The following is a 21,759-nucleotide window of genomic DNA, read 5'->3' on the forward strand; positions in this document are numbered from 1 at the left end:
TGTGAGCCATTGTGTAGTTTTGCTAATAGAGAGCCCATGGCTGCTGCTGCTGTGTTGTCTGTTCATTGTTTTCCATGGTATTATATTGATTCGTTGCAGGATGACATGTTGACCTCTAAAAAAACACTCCACTTGGCCCCTGTGTGGAAGAGCGGGGGGGGGGGGGGGGGGGGGGAGGGAGAAATCGATGCCGACCGGGATGGAGTCACAGTGGAGACCCCCCCCCCCATGAGAGTCCAGGCATCAGAGGACACTGGCCAGGGAGGTGACCCCCAGTGGTGAGGAGTCACAGTGGAGACCCCCCCCCATGAGAGTCCAGGCATCAGTGGACACTGGCCAGGGAGGTGACCCCCAGTGGTGAGGAGTCACAGTGGAGACCCCCCCCCATGAGAGTCCAGGCATCAGTGGACACTGGCCAGGGAGGTGACCCCCAGTGGTGAGGAGTCACAGTGGAGACCCCCCCATGAGAGTCCAGGCATCAGTGGACACTGGCCAGGGAGGTGACCCCCCAGTGGTGAGGAGTCACAGTGGAGACCCCCCCATGAGAGTCCAGGCATCAGTGGACACTGGCCAGGGAGGTGACCCCCCAGTGGTGAGGAGTCACAGTGGAGACCCCATGGTATACTGGTATACTAAAACAATTGGGTACTTTTTCCACCACTGGTATACGTATATAGGCCTACATTTACTTAAGTAAAAGATCTGAGTAGTAGTACTACATGATGACTGCCTGCCTAAATATGTCCCAAACCGCCCCTCAGGTCTTCCACTGATGGCCTGCTCGCTGTGCCTAAAAACAAATGGAAACTAAAAAACACGGTGAAGCAGCTTTCTGCTTCTACGGGCCGACGGCGTGGAACAAACTCCCTGTACCTTCGACAGGCAGCCTCTGTAGTTTAACAAACTCCCACTGTACCTTCGACAGGCAGCCTCTGTAGTTTAATAAACTCCCACTGTACCTTCGACAGGCAGCCTCTGTAGACACTTTTAAAGCATAGCTCAAGACCCACTTCTACAGCCTTTGCTTTTAATTAATCTTTTAAATGTCTTGTCATGTCCTCACTGTATATTGCATTACTACTGTTATTTTTCATGTTTTATGCCTTGCTTTTCTTTTATTTATTTATTCTCTCTCTATTGCTCTGTAAAGCACTTTGAAAGGTGCTAAACAAATAAAGTTTATTATTATTAATTCTCTTCCCACACTGGCATAAACGTTTGATCATCATGGCACTCTGCTGTGTTGGAGGAGACCACACCCCCTGCTGGTCAAATGTGGCCCCTGACCCTTTGCTCTCTCTCCAACAGCAGACTGTGATTTGTTTATAAACATTTGTGATTTGTTTATAAACATTTGTGATTCGTTTATAAACATTTTGGGATTTGTTTATAAACATTTGTGATTTGTTTATAAACATTTTGGGATTTGTTTATAAACATTTGGGATTTGTTTACAAACATTTGGGATTTGTTTATAAACATTTGGGATTTGTAAGTCTCATGGGGGGGGTAGGACCACTACCAGTTGACCTGTAGTAAGTCTCATGGTCGGGGGGGTAGGACCAAGTCTCATGGGATTTGTGATTTGTTTATAAACATTTTGGTATTTGTTTATAAACATTTGTGATTTGTTTATAAACATTTGTGATTTGTTTATAAACATTTTGGGATTTGTTTATAAACATTTGGGATTTGTTTACAAACATTTGGGATTTGTTTATAAACATTTGGGATATCATGGGGGGGGTAGGACCACTAGGGCCGGTTCTAGGCATAGGCGGAATAGGCGGTCACCTAGGGCCTCAACCACTGAGGGGGCCTCGTCACAGGGAGAAGATTTCTTTTTTTTCATGTATCCCTTACATGGGCTACTGGCCACATGTGGCCCCCACCTAGCTTCTTAATTTTGATCTCAAAGTGCACCAGATTGAAGCATTTTCATGGCAAATTTACAATTTTTATCCGGCGTGGCAAAGCAGGAGGGGGGGGGGGGGGCCTCTGTATAATATGTTGCCTAGGGCCTCAAAAGGCCTAGAACCGGCACTGTGTGTGTGTGTGTGTGTGTGTGTGTGTGTGTGTGCGCACGTGCTTGCTCGTGCACGTGCCTGCATGTGCGTGTGTTATCAGCCAGATGGTGTGTGTGTGCTCCACCCTCACATTATGATGTCACATAACTGACTGAGTGTCAGTCAAACTGGACAGTGAGTGGAAGACGCTGAGAAAGGATGTCTGTGGTAAGTACATGTAGTTTAATACTAGTGTATACTAGTGAGAACACTGGTACGTAGTGAGTGTCTATGTGGTAAGAACATATACTGTAGTTTAATACTATAGTGTATACTAGTGAGAACATACTAGTTTAGTACTAGTACGTACTACGTAGTGAGTATGTCTACAGTATGTGGTAAGAACATATACTGTAGTTTAATACTACTGATACGTAGTGAGTGTCTACAGTATGTGGTAAGAACGTATACTGTAGTTTAATACTAGTGTATACTATAGTGAGAACACTAGTTTAGTACTGGTATGTTGTGAGTGTCTATGTGGTAAGAACATATACTGTAGTTTAATACTATAGTGTATACTACTAGTGAGAACATACTAGTTTAGTACTAGTACGTACTACGTAGTGAGTATGTCTACAGTATGTGGTAAGAACGTATACTGTAGTTTAATACTACTGATACGTAGTGAGTGTCTACAGTATGTGGTAAGAACGTATACTGTAGTTTAATACTACTGATACGTAGTGAGTGTCTACAGTATGTGGTAAGAACATATACTGTAGTTTAATACTACTGATACGTAGTGAGTGTCTACAGTATGTGGTAAGAACATATACTGTAGTTTAATACTACTGATACGTAGTGAGTGTCTACAGTATGTGGTAAGAACGTATACTGTAGTTTAATACTACTGATACGTAGTGAGTGTCTACAGTATGTGGTATAAGAACGTAAGTGGACAAGAGATCCAGTATGAGTCATTTTACACTTGGGTTGCATGCTAGAAAATAGCTGATCTCTTGTGAGCTTGTTTGTAGAACGGCTATTTTCAGCAAGTGTAAAAATGATTGGCATCAAGGCCCATGCACCAAAATGCATTTTAGTCGACTACAATCAACAGTGGATTTAGTCGACTAAAATCTTATGACATTTAGTCGACTGAAACTAGACTAACACTAAAACATTCCGGCCCCGTGACTAAAATGTGACTAAAACTATTCAAGTGAAAACTATTCAAGAAACAGCACTGCTGTATAGTTAAATACTATAGTAGGCCTACTAGTGAGGGTCTATGCCGGGGGTGGGCAACTTTGACGATGAAGAGGGCCACTATGTATTTCCACTCTCACTCCAGAGGGGCCACATTGCTTATTATTGTTGTTGTAGCAAAAATAGCCGATCTACAAGCTCAAAAAACTTGTAGCTGTTGAGCTTGTAGATTTTTGCTATATTTGAATTGAAATCCTGAATATTTTTTTGGAATCCAGTTTGAATACAATAGTCATTATAAAAAGACGTGGCGGGGTTGGCGAAAGGGCCTTTCTGTGTGGAGTTTGCATGTTCTCCCCGTGTCCCCTAGGGTAGGTACACCCTCACAAAAAACATGCAGTAATCCTGGTCTCTAAACTGCCTCCCCCTGGCCAGCCGGGGCGCCTGATGGAGGGGAAAGGAACTGGTTGGAATAACGTGTTCCTTCCACGCGCTATACGTCCAACCAGGGAAACTCCCCCCTGTCGGGTGTAAAGGAGCAACTTGGACACTCAGGCATGAAGGAAGCATGAGTTCAAGTCCGTTGCTCTCCCCTTGTCCCCCATATATGGGGACTAGGTTGGTGGAGGGTGTGTAGAGCCCCTAGGATTACAATAGATAATTGACACAGGGGTGAAAAATGGGTTACAAAATTGTGGGGAAAAAAATGTTAAAAAAAATAAAAGGACGTAATTAAAAGCGGGTCATGTTTGCATGTTTGGAATTGTAACTGTAGCTGAAATCAGTAATATATCAGTATTCCGCTATTAACCTGAGGGCCACATTAAGTGAAGGTGGAGGGGTGGGGGGCCACATGTGGAAACCATGCAAAGCACAAACTACTGCACATCAGGTGCAATTAGGGGTTCAGTGTCTTGCTCAAGGACACTTCGACACTAACTCTGAGGGAGCCCACAGGGATCGAACTGGCAACCTTGCGGTTACCATCCGGCCACTCTACCCCCTGAGCCACCGCCTCACGTGTCTACGTTCGTTTCTCAGATGGCCGTGGACGTGTCGGACCGAGCCATCGGCGCCATCATCGGGGCAGCGGTGGCTGACGCAGCAGGTAAAGATCAGATCAACAGAACCCTCAGATCAACAGAACCCTCAGGTCAACAGAACCTTCAGATCAACAGCAGACCTGCATGAGGCCCGTTCTATACAAACACCGTCTAAATCACTGGTTCATTAAACTCTTCATGCGGCCCGTTCTACACAAACACCGTCTAAATCACTGGTTCATTAAACTCTTCATGCGGCCCGTTCTATACAAACACCGTCTAAATCACTGGTTCATTAAACTCTTCATGCGGCCCGTTCTACACAAACACCGTCTAAATCACTGGTTCATTAAACTCTTCATGCGGCCCGTTCTACACAAACACCGTCTAAATCACTGGTTCATAAACTCTCCATGAGGCCCGTTCTACACAAACACCGTCTAAATCACTGGTTCATAAACTCTTCATGAGGCCCGTTCTACACAAACACCGTCTAAATCACTGGTTCATAAACTCTTCATGAGGCCCGTTCTACACAAACACCGTCTAAATCACTGGTTCATAAACTCTTCATGAGGCCCGTTCTACACAAACACCGTCTAAATCACTGGTTCTAAAAACTCTTCATGAGGCCCGTTCTATACAAACACCGTCTAAATCACTGGTTCATAAACTCTTCATGAGGCCCGTTCTATACAAACACCGTCTAAATCACTGGTTCATAAACTCTGCATGAGGCCCGTTCTATACAAACACCGTCTAAATCACTGGTTCATAAACTCTTCATGAGGCCCGTTCTACACAAACACCGTCTAAATCACTGGTTCATAAACTCTTCATGAGGCCCGTTCTACACAAACACCTTCTAAATCACTGGTTCATAAACTCTTCATGAGGCCCGTTCTACACAAACACCGTCTAAATCACTGGTTCTTAAACTCTTCATGAGGCCCGTTCTACAAACACCGTCTAAATCACTGGTTCTCCAACTCTTCATGAGGCCCGTTCTACACAAACACCGTCTAAATCACTGGTTCATAAACTCTTCATGAGGCCCGTTCTACACAAACACCGTCTAAATCACTGGTTCATAAACTCTTCATGAGGCCCGTTCTACACAAACACCGTCTAAATCACTGGTTCTCAAAACTCTTCATGAGGCCCGTTCTATACAAACACCGTCTAAATCACTGGTTCTTAAACTCTTCATGAGGCCCGTTCTACAAACACCGTCTAAATCACTGGTTCTTAAACTCTTCATGAGGCCCGTTCTATACAAACACCGTCTAAATCACTGGTTCATAAACTCTTCATGAGGCCCGTTCTACACAAACACCGTCTAAATCACTGGTTCATAAACTCTTCATGAGGCCCGTTCTATACAAACACCGTCTAAATCACTGGTTCTAAAAACTCTTCATGAGGCCCGTTCTATACAAACACCGTCTAAATCACTGGTTCTAAAACTCTTCATGAGGCCCGTTCTACACAAACACCGTCTAAATCACTGGTTCTCAAACTCTTCATGAGGCCCGTTCTACACAAACACCGTCTAAATCACTGGTTCATAAACTCTTCATGAGGCCCGTTCTACACAAACACCGTCTAAATCACTGGTTCTAAAACTCTGCATGAGGCCCGTTCTATACAAACACCGTCTAAATCACTGGTTCTCAAACTCTGCATGAGGCCCGTTCTATACAAACACCGTCTAAATCACTGGTTCTCTCCCCCTGTGGGCTCCCCCCCTCATGAGGCCCGTTCTATACAAACACCGTCTAAATCACTGGTTCTCAAACTCTGCATGAGGCCCGTTCTATACAAACACCGTCTAAATCACTGGTTCTCTCCCCCTGTGGGCTCCCCCCCTCATGAGGCCCGTTCTACACAAACACCGTCTAAATCACTGGTTCTTAAACTCTTCATGAGGCCCGTTCTATACAAACACCGTCTAAATCACTGGTTCTCAAACTCTACATGAGGCCCGTTCTATACAAACACCGTCTAAATCATTGGTTCTAAAACTCTTCATGAGGCCCGTTCTACACAAACACCGTCTAAATCACTGGTTCTTAAACTCTCCATGAGGCCCGTTCTATACAAACACCGTCTAAATCACTGGTTCTCAAAACTCTTCATGAGGCCCGTTCTATACAAACACCGTCTAAATCACTGGTTCTCAAACTCTGCATGAGGCCCGTTCTACACAAACACCGTCTAAATCACTGGTTCATAAACTCTTCATGAGGCCCGTTCTACACAAACACCGTCTAAATCACTGGTTCTCAAACTCTTCATGAGGCCCGTTCTACAAACACCGTCTAAATCACTGGTTCTCAAACTCTACATGAGGCCCGTTCTACACAAACACCGTCTAAATCACTGGTTCATAAACTCTTCATGAGGCCCGTTCTACACAAACACCGTCTAAATCACTGGTTCATAAACTCTTCACGAGGCCCGTTCTATACAAACACCGTCTAAACCACTGGTTCTCAACTCTTCATGAGGCCCGTTCTACAAACACCGTCTAAATCACTGGTTCTCAACTCTTCATGAGGCCCGTTCTACAAACACCGTCTAAACCACTGGTTCTCAACTCTTCATGAGGCCCGTTCTACACAAACACCGTCTAAATCACTGGTTCCCAAACTCTTCATGAGGCCCGTTCTACACAAACACCGTCTAAATCACTGGTTCCTCAAACTCTTCATGAGGCCCGTTCTACACAAACACCGTCTAAATCACTGGTTCCTCAAACTCTTCATGAGGCCCGTTCTACACAAACACCGTCTAAATCACTGGTTCTTAAACTCTTCATGAGGCCCGTTCTACACAAACACCGTCTAAATCACTGGTTCCTCAAACTCTTCATGAGGCCCGTTCTACACAAACACCGTCTAAATCACTGGTTCTTAAACTCTTCATGAGGCCCGTTCTACACAAACACCGTCTAAATCACTGGTTCCTCAAACTCTTCATGAGGCCCGTTCTACACAAACACCGTCTAAATCACTGGTTCCTCAAACTCTTCATGAGGCCCGTTCTACACAAACACCGTCTAAATCACTGGTTCATAAACTCTTCATGAGGCCCGTTCTACACAAACACCGTCTAAATCACTGGTTCATAAACTCTTCATGAGGCCCGTTCTACACAAACACCGTCTAAATCACTGGTTCTTAAACTCTTCATGAGGCCGTTCTATACAAACACCGTCTAAATCACTGGTTCTCAAACTCTTCATGAGGCCCGTTCTACACAAACACCGTCTAAATCACTGGTTCATAAACTCTTCATGAGGCCCGTTCTACACAAACACCTTCTAAATCACTGGTTCTAAAACTCTTCATGAGGCCCGTTCTACACAAACACCGTCTAAATCACTGGTTCATAAACTCTTCATGAGGCCCGTTCTATACAAACACCGTCTAAATCACTGGTTCATAAACTCCTCATGAGGCCCGTTCTACAAACACCGTCTAAATCACTGGTTCTTAAACTCTTCATGAGGCCCGTTCTACACAAACACCGTCTAAATCACTGGTTCCTCAAACTCTTCATGAGGCCCGTTCTACACAAACACCGTCTAAATCACTGGTTCACAAACTCTTCATGAGGCCCGTTCTACACAAACACCGTCTAAATCACTGGTTCTTAAACTCTTCATGAGGCCCGTTCTACACAAACACCGTCTAAATCACTGGTTCTTAAACTCTTCATGAGGCCCGTTCTACACAAACACCGTCTAAATCACTGGTTCATAAACTCTTCATGAGGCCCGTTCTACACAAACACCGTCTAAATCACTGGTTCATAAACTCTTCATGAGGCCCGTTCTATACAAACACCGTCTAAATCACTGGTTCTCAAACTCTCCATGAGGCCCGTTCTATACAAACACCGTCTAAATCACTGGTTCATAAACTCTTCCACTCACAAGGTGTCTGTGACCCCTGTTCCACCACCGGTTCAGTTATTTTTGTCCATGAGCCAGAGCTCCAAAACTAGACCTATATATAAAATTGTTCATAGGTTCAATATAAGTAAATTAATACATGATAACTCTTCCAGTCTAGTAGCTTTAAAAGATATTGTGTGCATATATTCTTATTAAAACAAACCTGTAATCAACTGGGGAAGTTTCATGGTGATAACGATCTAATATAGGTATGGTTTTGACCCACTCATTTCATAAATAACGTTCCAATTTTGGTGCTATTTGGAGCTAAGAACCAAAAAGAACTGAACCGGTTCCCATTGGGAACCAACCGGTGGAAAAGGGGCCTATGAGTATTATGTGTAGATCAGCTAGTTATGATGAAAATAGTTGGTGCCAGGTTAAGATCAATATAAGTCACATGTAGATCACATATTGGACTATATGTTTGACAAGTCAATAATTTGACTGTGAATAAATGTAATCACATCAATGCCATAAATGTTCCATGAAGCCAGAAGTGGGGCATGCAGCCTTGGTTCTGTGATCTAGTTACAGAGCAGCTTGTGATGAATGTGGGTTACACACTATATGAGATGGTATGATATCTAACAGGCTGTGATGAATGTGGGTTACACACTATGGTACGATATATAACAGGCTGTTGGTGGAGGAAGAAGTACTATCATTGTTTTTACTTAAGTAAAAGTATGAATACTATAATTTAGATATACGTACCTGTTACAAGTAAAAGTCTGGTCTATTCCACATTTACCTGAGTAAAAGTAAAAACAGTAAAATTACGTATGTCCCATTTATTTCACAAGTTTATTTAAGGTATAAAGAATTTTGAAAATAGCAGAAGCGACACACTGTGAGCTTTCCGCCACTGTTCTGGTGTTGTGCACATCAGAACACAATCAGCAGGACACACACGTGCACGCTGGTGTTGTGCACATCAGAACACAATCAGCAGGACACACACGTGCACGCTGGTGTTGTGCACATCAGAACACAATCAGCAGGACACACACGTGCACGCTGTCCTCCGCTGATAAGAGGCAGTGACTCAGTGTTTGTCGTCAACTAAATGTTCATCGACCACCTTTTTTCAATGACGAAAACGAAATGGAAACTAAATGAAAACTAGGCTATCATTAGTCATTATCATTAGCTTATCATTATCATAATCGATAGCAATTATGTTTGTGTGCATGCTGTAGTGTTTAGATGGTTCTGTTATGACTTCCCCTCTGCATGTTGTAGTGTTTAGATGGTTCTGTTATGACTTCTCTTCTGCATGCTGTAGTGTTTAGATGGTTCTGTTATGACTTCTCTTCTGCATGCTGTAGTGTTTAGATGGTTCTGTTATGACTTCTCCTCTGCATGCTGTAGTGTTTAGATGGTTCTGTTATGACTTCTCCTCTGCATGTTGTAGTGTTTAGATGGTTCTGTTATGACTTCTCCTCTGCATGCTGTAGTGTTTAGATGGTTCTGTTATGACTTCTCCTCTGCATGCTGTAGTGTTTAGATGGTTCTGTTATGACTTCTCCTCTGCATGCTGTAGTATTTAGATGGTTCTGTTATGACTTCTCCTCTGCATGCTGTAGTATTTAGATGGTTCTGTTATGACTTCTCCTCTGCATGCTGTAGTGTTTAGATGGTTCTGTTATGACTTCTCCTCTGCATGCTGTAGTATTTAGATGGTTCTGTTATGACTTCTCCTCTGCATGCTGTAGTATTTAGATGGTTCTGTTATGACTTCTCCTCTGCATGCTGTAGTGTTTAGATTAGATGGTTCTGTTATGACTTCTCCTCTGCATGTTGTAGTATTTAGATGGTTCTGTTATGACTTCTCCTCTGCATGTTGTAGTGTTTAGATGGTTCTGTTATGACTTCTCCTCTGCATGCTGTAGTATTTAGATGGTTCTGTTATGACTTCTCCTCTGCATGTTGTAGTGTTTAGATGGTTCTGTTATGACTTCTGCTCTGCATGCTGTAGTGTTTAGATGGTTCTGTTATGACTTCTCCTCTGCATGCTGTAGTATTTAGATGGTTCTGTTATGACTTCTCCTCTGCATGCTGTAGTGTTTAGATGGTTCTGTTATGACTTCTCCTCTGCATGCTGTCGTGTTTAGATGGTTCTGTTATGACTTCTCCTCTGCATGCTGTAGTATTTAGATGGTTCTGTTATGACTTCTCCTCTGCATGCTGTAGTATTTAGATGGTTCTGTTATGACTTCTCCTCTGCATGCTGTAGTATTTAGATGGTTCTGTTATGACTTCTCCTCTGCATGCTGTAGTGTTTAGATGGTTCTGTTATGACTTCTCCTCTGCATGTTGTAGTGTTTAGATGGTTCTGTTATGACTTCTCCTCTGCATGCTGTAGTATTTAGATGGTTCTGTTATGACTTCTCCTCTGCATGTTGTAGTGTTTAGATGGTTCTGTTATGACTTCTGCTCTGCATGCTGTAGTGTTTAGATGGTTCTGTTATGACTTCTCCTCTGCATGCTGTAGTATTTAGATGGTTCTGTTATGACTTCTCCTCTGCATGCTGTAGTGTTTAGATGGTTCTGTTATGACTTCTCCTCTGCATGCTGTCGTGTTTAGATGGTTCTGTTACGACTTCTCCTCTGCATGCTGTAGTATTTAGATGGTTCTGTTATGACTTCTCCTCTGCATGCTGTAGTATTTAGATGGTTCTGTTATGACTTCTCCTCTGCATGCTGTAGTATTTAGATGGTTCTGTTATGACTTCTCCTCTGCATGCTGTAGTGTTTAGATGGTTCTGTTATGACTTCTCCTCTGCATGCTGTAGTGTTTAGATGGTTCTGTTATGACTTCTCCTCTGCATGTTGTAGTATTTAGATGGTTCTGTTAGGACTTCTCCTCTGCATGCTGTAGTGTTTAGATGGTTCTGTTATGACTTCTCCTCTGCATGCTGTAGTGTTTAGATGGTTCTGTTATGACTTCTCCTCTGCATGCTGTAGTGTTTAGATGGTTCTGTTATGACTTCTCCTCTGCATGCTGTAGTGTTTAGATGGTTCTGTTATGACTTCTCCTCTGCATGTTGTAGTGTTTAGATGGTTCTGTTATGACTTCTCCTCTGCATGCTGTAGTGTTTAGATGGTTCTGTTATGACTTCTCCTCTGCATGTTGTAGTGTTTAGATGGTTCCGTTATGACTTCTCCTCTGCATGCTGTAGTGTTTAGATGGTTCTGTTATGACTTCTCCTCTGCATGTTGTAGTATTTAGATGGTTCTGTTATGACTTCTCCTCTGCATGTTGTAACGAACATACACGTGTGCGTGTGCGTGCGTGCTCTCCTCCCATGTGTCCAGCCCAGCCCATGCATTGGATCTACAAGCCAGAGCGTCTGGCAGAAGTTCTGTCCGAGGTGGAACCGTGTCCAGAGTTCCGGCCCGTGTCGGCCAACCCGTTCTACCGCCGGGCCACCGGAGAGCAGACCTGCTACGGAGACCAGGCCTACGTCCTGCTGGAGTCCCTGAGTCTCTGTGGAGGTACAGTAGTACTGTATAGTACAGTACAGTAGTACTGCTAGAGCCGTAAAAATCTTCTCTTGTTATGGGGGTCCCTGCAGGCATATCTCTTCAAATGGGGGGTCCGCGGAGCTAATTAGTGTCAATTTGGGGGTCCTTGAACATGAAAAAGTTTGGGAACCACTGGTGTACATCACATGGTCTCAGTAAACGGTCTTAACCCATTCTGACCTGAGATCAGATTCTATAAATGTCTTCTACATCCTGACAGTTTTCTGAAAAATCTATGTTTCTATGTCAGTCGTTCTTCGATTTTTCAGAAATAGCAGACCTACAAGCTCATAGCGCGCCACTCGGTGGCGCGCTACGAGCTTGTAGATCTGCTATTTTTCGATAGCTAAAGCATAGCATAATGCTAACACCAAAACGGGCTCCCACCCAAAATGGGTTGGGGGCATGATGACACGGCCCGATTACATCATTACCATACTGTACATCATGTACATGTTGTGATGACCGTTCTTATATACTGTTCTTATCAACAGGTGTCGACGTGGAGGATCTGACCCGACGCACCTACAAGTTCTTTGGGTCGGGGACCGTGTACGACCTGCCAATCAACGACCCACACCGACAGACAGGAGGTGATTATATCAGGGACAGGGATGATTATCAGAAAGATTCCAATCTGGGAATAAATTCCATACGAACTCGAAGAAAGGTTTTCCTAGCCCTGTGACAGCTGCTGAAAGTTGGTGTACCATTGACAACCTATTATGCAACTTTTCATTTGGCTCTAAATAGCATGACAGAGCGCCCAAACTAGGGTTTTTCATGGAATGTTTTAGTGTTAGTCTAGTTTTAGTCGACTAAATATCATACGATTTTTGTCGACTAAATCTACAGTTGATTTCGTCGACTAAAATGTGTTTTGGCGGGCCTTGATGCCGTAATGGCTGATTTTACACAATATCAGATCTACAAGCTTGAGCTGCTATTTTCAGCATGCAACCAAGTGTAAAATGATTTATACTGGATCTCTTAATGTCCACTAGTCCCTTCCTAACATTTTAGTCTAGTTTTTATTCGTTGACGAAATCGACAGTATATTTAGTCACCATAGCTTAGTTTTCATGTCGTTTTCGTCAGTGAAAAAAGGTAGTCGACAAACATTTTTCGTCATAGTTAGTCGACGAAAAGGACATTTGTGATTGTGTTAATTACACTAGACACCAAAACAAACAAACACATTAGTGAAGACATATTTTATGCCTATAAGGAATATATTGTCAGATTAGTATTAGTTTTATATCCCCTGACTAGAAGGTAAAGTATATCTCATCATCAAATAACAGAGTTAATAGTTAATACTTCTGGTGATGACGGGGGGACATGAGAAACACTTTCCGATAACACCGATTATGTGTTTTATGTCCCGACTGAAACTGCTCACTGGGGAATTACCGGACCTCTCTGTGGAAAACATTCCATGCTCTCACCCTTCCCTCTTTGAGGGTAGGCTACTGTACATTTGGTGTTCTTTTTCCACAGTACAGTCAAGTTATTATGATATTGAGTTGCTGCTAATTTCACACAGAGCCGTTATGTTCCAGCTAAACGGTTATAGCGCTAGAAGAAAATGTCTTTATCCCAATTTGGGTGCATGGAACCCGGCCTTTTGGTGTTTTAAGAGTAATGTTATAGTTTAACTAGCTATTGAAAAATAGCAGATCTATACACAGAGTGCCGCGCTACGAGCTTGTAGCCCAAATGTTTGAATATATATATTCTTTCAGAGCGAACGTTTTTAACGAGCTTGCCCCTTCACATTCTCTCTGCCCCCCCCCCCCCCCCCCCCCCCTCCATTGGTGTTTTTAAGTCTCACCTTAAGACGCATCTTTTCTCCCTGGCTTTTAATCCCTCCTGAGTCCATTTCATGCTTTCACATCCCTACATTTTTGTCATTTTTATTATTGCGTTTCTCGTTTATATTCTGTGTTTCTCCTGCCTGTTCTCTGTTCTGCCACTGATGTACAGCACTTTGGTCAACCTTGGTTGTTTTAAAACGTGCTCTATGAATAAAGTTTGATTTGATTTGATAACTCAAATCTTTGCTTCTGGGGGGTCCCTGGAACAACATATTATCAGATGGGGGTCGGCATCTCACTGACATAGAAACATAGGTTTTTTTTTCAGAAAACAGTCGGGATTTAGAAGACTTTTTGTACAATCGTTCCCAGTTCTAAACGGGTTATTCCTCTCTAAGCAAACAGTCTAGGAAGCCGAGGGAGGCACAGCCAAATGGTGTCACAATCGACTGCGAGATCACAGGCTCCGTACGACTATAGGATTACCCACCGAGTCACGTGATTTTTTAAATGGAAAAACCGTTTCGCTGCACGTATTCCCCCCGCTGTGCTCTGTCCCATTTAGTGCACATGTGTATTTATAATAACTCTACACCAGGTTTCTCTCACCCCGAGAAACCCGAGGAGCCAAAAGTAGCTTTGTCAGATGTCTCTGCCTGGCAGCGTCTCAGACAGTCAAGAGAACACAATATCGGTGTTATTTTAATGTATTTGGTCCTCCTGACTCCGAGGTCAACACAACACCGGAGCTTGGGATAATCTTTACGTTCCCCCCTCTGACCTGACAGACAGATCCATTATAAGTCGTATTAACCTGTTTCGGGCGGGAACCCCTTTTGGTGTTTTAACCATTATTATAAACTTTATAGCCATTTAAAAATAGCAGATCTACAAGCTCGTCGTAGCGCGGCACATATTCAATCTTTGAATATATATTCTTGCCCAGCGAAAGTTTTTTAACTCAAGTCTTTGCTTCTGGGGGGGGTCCCTGGAACAACATATTTTCAGATGGGGGGGGGGGGGGGGGGGGGGTCGGCGGCCAAATACAGATAATTCTGGGGGTCCTTGACATGAAAATGGTTGAGAACGACTGACATAGAAACATGGGTGTCATGATTTAGAAGACCTTTTAAATTTTTCGATGTCAGGCCTAAATGGGTTAACTCTCCATTAAATGTAACACCTTTACCTCCAGCGGGCCCCAAGCCGGTGCTCCCCATCGACGGTCCCTGGATGAACGCCAGCCTGAAGGCCTTCTTTAGGAACGTGGACAGTGGCAAAGAGGAGACCGGTAAGGACACACACACGCACACATAATATACGGAAAACTACACAAACCAATTTTGAGTTGATGTTGCACGGGTTGTTTACTTTAGTTTACGGTAGTTTCATTTCAAATATTAAGGGCCTTTCAAACGTGAAGCGAGGAACGCAGGCGTTGTTGCCTCTGGATCAACACAGGTCTGCTCCAGGTTCAAGGTTCTTTATCATGCTCCAGGTCTGTTGAAGAGGGGCGCGACAACGCAAGCGTAAAAAAACGAGCACGCGCTCACACAAATACGCTTGCGTTGTCGCACTGCGACTGCTCCCCACTAACCTGACGCTGCCAGATGAGGGCGGTATTGGGCAAACATATTCCCCAACACAACACTCATCTGGGATCTCTGACGGAGTTGAGCCCTGAGTCAGATCTGCTTCGTACCGAACCAATCAGCGTGAGCTAAGGGCGAAACCGGATGTGAAGCTATATAGACACGTCAATATGATTGGTTGTGTTTGCATGCCCACACGGTGATAGACAGACGCTCCCATCCAATCATCTACCATGTATCTTGAAAAAAAGAAAAGCCCCGTCATCGAATTTGCTTCCGCGATCCCAGATCCCAATAAGCTGTGAAACAAATTTGTGTAGCAAGCTTTTTGGATCTGGCAGCGTCAGGTTAGCTCCCCACTGCTCCGCGCAAAAATGCATGCGGTCTCATTGAAAACGAACAATAGGCGCATTAAGATCGCTTCACCTTTGAAAGGCCCTTCAACCACAAATTACAAATCATATATGGCAGTCTTACTTCTTCCACCACTGAAAAACATATTCATGTGTGTCTGTGTGTGTGTCTGTGTGTGTGTGTGTGTGTGTGTGTGTGTGTGTGTGTGTGTGTGTGTGTGTGTGTCTGTGTGTCTGTGTCTGTGTCTGTGTGTGTATGTATCTGTGTCTGTGCGTGGCGTGTGCGTGGCGTGCTCCTCCCTCCGAGGCTGCGAGGTGGACCGCCAGATGGACGGCGTCACCAAGCTGGCGCCCGTGGTCGCCATGTTCGCCGGGCGAGACGACATGCTGGTCAAGGTGGAGGCCGCCGTGAGGGTCACGCAGAACGACGACATGTGTGTGGCCGTCACGCTGGCCGCCGCGAGGTTAGTGAGGGAGGGGCACCCCATATAAGGACATGTCTGTCACTGTGGCCGTGACGCTGGCCGCGGCAAGGTTAGGTCAGACACCACGCACCAGCCAGTGGTGATTTTGACAGATTTAGTTTTAGTTTTAGTGGTAATCTTTTGAACGAGGTTTCATTTAGTTTGAGTCATATTTTAGTTAGCCTGGCCTGTGTGCTTCCTGGTCTAGAGGGGCGGGTGGCCCAGCCAAATCGTATAGGCCTACTAAAACTAAAATGTGTTTTGGCTGGCCTTGATGATAAAGATCGTAAAGACTGATTTTACACTCTGTTGTGAACTTGTGTGTGTTCTCAGATTCCTGGAGCATTTCATTCTGAATGGTCCAGATCCCAACGCTCTGACTGCAGTGTTGTCCCAGCTGAGTGACCCCAACAGACGCAACCCACAGGTGCTGGACAAGGCAGTCGTTGGTACGCATTCAGTCGTCGGACGGACGCACGCACGCACGCACGCACGCACGCACGGTCGCACGCACGCACAGCACACGCCTTCCCATCACTTTCCTTTCTCCAGACATGTGCCTTCTTCACTACCTTAACTAAAAACACCGGCCGGGACAACGGTTCACAGGCTCCCCAAACTCTCCTCCCTTCTGGCTCCAAAAACTATGGAAAGCACTTCAGATCAGAACAGCAGACTCTCACTCCCAATCGTCCACCTCTTCAGACTCCATTTTAGCACTTGCCCTAGCCTCAGCGACCTTACGACCTTTTATGTAGACATAAATAGCACTCTATAGTGTATACTCAAATAGTTTCAATATTTAGAGTTAGATTTACCTTTTTCCCCATCACTGTATAAGTTTATTTTCCCTTTTTACCTCCTTTATGATGAAATCCTGTTCTGTTCTTTGACTATAATATAGAAGTGTCTATTTGTACGTCTCTAAATGTTTTCATGAATTGAACATGGTGGACCCTGTTGTAAAGAAGTGTAATACTTAATTGGGTCGTCCACTCACAGTTAACAGTCTCTGTATTGAGTTTGTGCTTGAAATGTACTGTAATTCTGCAAACTGTTAATAAATATTTCAATCAATCAATCAAAATAGATATTCCACTGTTACGTTCTTATAGCTTACGTATGACTCATGATGACTCTTTTTGATGTATTTGATGGTAATCTGTTTTTGTTCTGCTTACTGTAAATCGGATTAAATCTGGATTAATTAAGAGCCTAAATAATTATGTCAATTGTAATGCATTTTAAATCATCTCTGTGTTGCAGCCCAGATCCAGGAGGTGAAGGAGAGCCTAGCCAGGACTTCCCAACAGCTCATACCCGCCGTGTTCACCAACACATGAGGTGAGCGAATAATACGTGTGCTCTCTCACTGTACTTTCACTGTACTGTTCACCAACACATGAGGTGAGCGAACATACGTGTGCTCTCTCACTGTACTTTCACTGTACTGTTCACCAACACATGAGGTGAGCGAACATACGTGTGCTCTCTCACTGTACTTTCACTGTACTGTTCACCAACACATGAGGTGAGTGAATAATACGTGTGTTCTCTCACTGTACTTTCACTGTACTGTTCACCAACACATGAGGTGAGCGAACATACCTGTGCTCTCTCACTGTACTTTCACTGTACTGTTCACCAACACATGAGGTGAGTGAATAATACGTGTGCTCTCTCACTGTACTTTCACTGTAATGTTCACCAACACATGAGGTGAGCGAACATGATTCAAAGAATCTATGATGAACCATCATAGATTCTTTGCTATTCAAACATTTGGGCCACATTTTCAAGATTTTTCAAAAATAGCAGATCTACGAGCTCGTAGATCGAAGTCCAGAATGGGTTTAAGTAAACCGGCACTTACTTTGATGCCAATATACTTGTATACCTTTACCATGTGTTGAACACGGGATTTTTCTTGTAACAGAGTATTTTAATACAGTCGTATTGTTACTCTTTATACTTAAGTACATTCAGAGTAGCGGTGCAGTCAGCTCTCCAGCCCGGCTGCAGGTCACAGCAGGTAACAGAGTATTTTAATACTGTATTGTTACTCTTTATACTTAAGTACATTCAGAGTAGCCAGCCCGGCTGCAGGTCATAGCAGGTAACAGAGTATTTTAATACTGTACTGTTACTCTTTATACTTAAGTATACATTCAGAGTAGCCAGCCCGGCTGCAGGTCATAGCAGGTAACAGAGTATTTTAATACTGTATCGTTACTCTTTATACTTAAGTACATTCAGAGTAGCCAGCCCGGCTGCGGGTCACAGCGGGACTCTGGTCTGTTGACTTGGCACGGCGGCTGGCGTTTCCCTTCCTGTCAGCACATCCGTTAGCCTCGCTCCGTATGAAGGTGCTCCTACCTTTGATCTGGGAATTAATGATCCCTCCCCCCCCCCCTCCCCCCCTATACAAGCTTTCTCTCTTTCTTATGCCCACCCGCTGAGTCGAGGGGCTCGCGTTCGTCTTTTTTTTTTTACTGCATGAGGATAACAAAGGATTCTTGCTGTAGCATTTGTGACTAAATTTGACTGCGAGACTGCCATTGGATTTCTTTGAATTTTCGTTTTTTCGGGGTTAGGGTTAGGGTTAGGGTTAGGGTTAGTCGATCTCTGTATACTCTGTAAAAGCAAGAAACTCTTGTGTATAAAATTAAACCATTTTCATGTTATTTCATTTCATGCTCTCAAGAGTTACATTACTGTTACGCATTTCTTAATGTACACACAATTCCAGTCCACACAATTAGAGAATGTAGAAGAATTGCTATTTTTAAATCAAGGTTCGCCTGTTATGCCTGTCGTATAATGGTACCAACATCAATACAGCATGGGACAAAATATTCTACGTTTTAATCCTGGTCACTAAACTGCCTCCCCCTGGCCAGCCGGGGCGCCTGATGGAGGGGAAAGGAACTGGTTGGAAATTAATAACGTGTTCCTTCCACGCGCTACGTCCAACCAGGGAAACTCCCCCCACTGTCAGGTGTAAAGGAGCAACTTGGACACTCAGGCATGAAGGAAGCATGAGTTCAAGTCCGTTGCTCTCCCCTTGTCCCCCATATATGGGGACTAGGTTGGCGGAGGGTGTGTAGAGCCCAGGATCACATTAGATGATTGACACAGGGGTGAAAAATGGGTTACAAAATCGTGGGATAAAAAATATATTTAAAAAAATATATATATTCTACGTTTTGGGTCTCATCAAATGGTGGTCTGTGGCTGTGGCTCAAATGCCCAATAAATGGCTGCATGGCTGCAGTTCATCTTTAAATGTATTCATTTCAATTATCCACAGTATCTGAAACAGCTTATGATACCACACACTTCTACACATCAACTTAGACACTGCTCACAGGTTTACTTCAATAAACCCACATCAGTTGGCAAAAGAATATTGATGTTCAAAGCTCCTTGTGACTGGAACAATCTACCTGTTGTCCATATTCGTTCAATAACATATTTTAATTTGTTTAAAACTGTGCTGTCCTCTCATCTGGAGACTACCTGTTCATGTTTTCATCACTAATCATCACTGTAGCAGATCAATGATGCAATGATCCACGTGTTATGTCTACTTATGTCCATGTTATGTGAAATGTTGTTTTGTTGCAGTTTTTGTTTTGTTGTTTTTTGTTTTGTTGTTGTTTGTTTATCTAGGAATTGTATTGTTTTGTCTTGTTTTGTTTTGTCTGGTTGAATTGTTTGTAAAAAAGTGTCTTTATGTATGAAGTGTACTTTGTGAATTGCGGACCCCTTGAAAACGAGATGGTTCATCTCAAGGGATTCTTCCTATAATAAAGCATTTCCGACAAATCTTAGACCTAGATATGAATCATGAATCAATTAAATCAGATATGACTGTGTCATTTCTTCTTTTGTCTTTCTTCGGACTGCACCCCAGACTTATTGCTCCCCCATGGACATTGCTATATACTTTAACCTATATATATGATATGTGTGTCTGTAATGTGTGATGGTGGTTCTTACGTTGGCGTTCCCGTGTGTCCACAGCCGTGCCCGGGGCGTTCCAGGGAGCGCTGCACGCCGTGCTGACCCTGACCCGTCTGGACGAGGCCGTCAGGAACACCATGCGCTGCGGCGGCTGCACCGCGAGCCGCGCCGCCTTCATAGGAGCCTGCCTAGGGGCACAGGTCAGTGGGAGAGAGAGGGAGGGAGAGAGAGAGAGAGAGAGAGAGAGAGAGAGAGAGAGAGAGAGAGAGAGAGAGAGAGAGAGAGAGAGAGAGAGAGAGAGAGAGGGAGAGGGAGAGGGAGAGGGAGAGAGAGAGGGAGAGAGAGGGAGAGAGAGAGAGAGAGAGAGGGAGGTAAACATGATGAACAGTCTCTGAGTACAAACTGTCTGTTTAACAAGTCTAATTTGATGTGTTTTCAGGCCGGCCTCCAAGGGATCCCAGAGTCATGGAAGGACAGGACGTTTCGCTATCCTCGACTGCTGGAGTTAGCCAAGACCATAGTCAGCACACAGTTAGTCTAGTTAGGCCCTATATAGTCTAGTTATAGCCAGGACCATAGTCAGTACAGAGTTAGTCTAGTTAGGCCCTATATAGTCTTATAGCCAGGACCATAGTCAGTACAGAGTTAGTCTAGTTAGGCCCTATATAGTCTAGTTATAGCCAGGACCATAGTCAGTACAGAGTTAGTCTAGTTAGTCAAGACCATAGTCAGCACACAGCTAGTCTAGTGATTTTCAACCATTTTAATTTCAAGGACCCCCAGTTTGATATGCTACAGGCTCAGGACCCCCATTTAATGGCATTTCTATCTCTGAGACCCCCCAAATTCATATTGTAAAATCAATGCTAATTTAACTCTTAGAGTTACAGACCCATAAGGGTCCATTTGGTTCCAAACTATATCATTTAGTTGGGGACCCCCTGGAACTCCCTCAAGGACCCCTAGGGGTCCCCGGACCCCACTTTGGGAACCACTGTTTCAGAGAACATATAGATTACGATAATAATGTAATTTCAAATTATGTAAGTACGAGGGGGAAAAAGTGCTTGTAAGTTGTATAAGTAAAAAAGGTGCATTTCAAGTTGCAGTTGTACTTTGCTTATGGCCATTCATGAAGGTTCCATTCTAAAGTCTTATTGCACTGAATGAAACTTGATCACTCTTGCCTCTGTCAAAGCAGCATCATGTAACCGAGTAAATGTATATGAATATAAATGTAAACAATAAATCCTATCACATTGTTACATGACTAATATTATGTTGCCTTGTAACATCTGGCTGTCTATATATTAAAATACTGCAGGTCCCTTGTTTAAATATTGTATATATGTTGACTTTTCATAAGGGTGAGAATTTCAGTTACGCGAGAGAGACTCAAGAGTAGAGTCGCTGCTTCTTTGCCTGGAAAGGAGCCAGCTTAGGTGGTTCGGGGCATCTGGTTAGGATGCCTCTGGAGCGTCTCCCTAGGGAGGTCCTCGACGCACGTCCCACTGGGAGGAGACCCCGGGGGCAGACCAAGGATCACGTCCCACTGGGAGGAGACCCCGGGGCAGTCCAAGGACCACGTCCCACTGGGAGGAGACTCCAGGGCAGACCAAGGACCACGTCCCACTGGGAGGAGACCCCCGGGGCAGACCAAGGATCACGTCCCACTGGGAGGAGACCCCCGGGGCAGACCAAGGACCAGGTCCCACTGGGTGGAGACCCCGGGGCAGACCGAGGATCACGTCCCACTGGGAGGAGACCCCGGGGCAGACCAATTAAGGCGCAGAGGGATTCTACACATCGACTCA

At 44.1% G+C, this 21,759-nt stretch overlaps 1 pseudogene across 1 annotated transcript; it reads left to right on the forward strand.

Annotated features, from left to right (window-relative positions):
• Positions 1-2,163: 2,163 nt before the first annotated feature.
• On the forward strand, positions 2,164-21,210 carry LOC308336556 (crystallin J1B-like; annotated as a pseudogene). Its single transcript, XR_013966262.1, has 10 exons — positions 2,164-2,234; positions 4,260-4,326; positions 11,544-11,723; positions 12,248-12,346; positions 14,766-14,861; positions 15,823-15,979; positions 16,313-16,428; positions 17,246-17,323; positions 20,006-20,145; positions 20,385-21,210. The product of XR_013966262.1 is annotated as a crystallin J1B-like (transcript).
• The last annotated feature ends 549 nt before the right edge of the window (positions 21,211-21,759 follow it).

The sequence above is a fragment of the Protomyctophum bolini genome, assembly GCF_963924005.1.
Source record: "Protomyctophum bolini genome assembly, chromosome: 21".
NCBI classification, from domain to species: Eukaryota; Metazoa; Chordata; class Actinopteri; order Myctophiformes; family Myctophidae; genus Protomyctophum; species Protomyctophum bolini.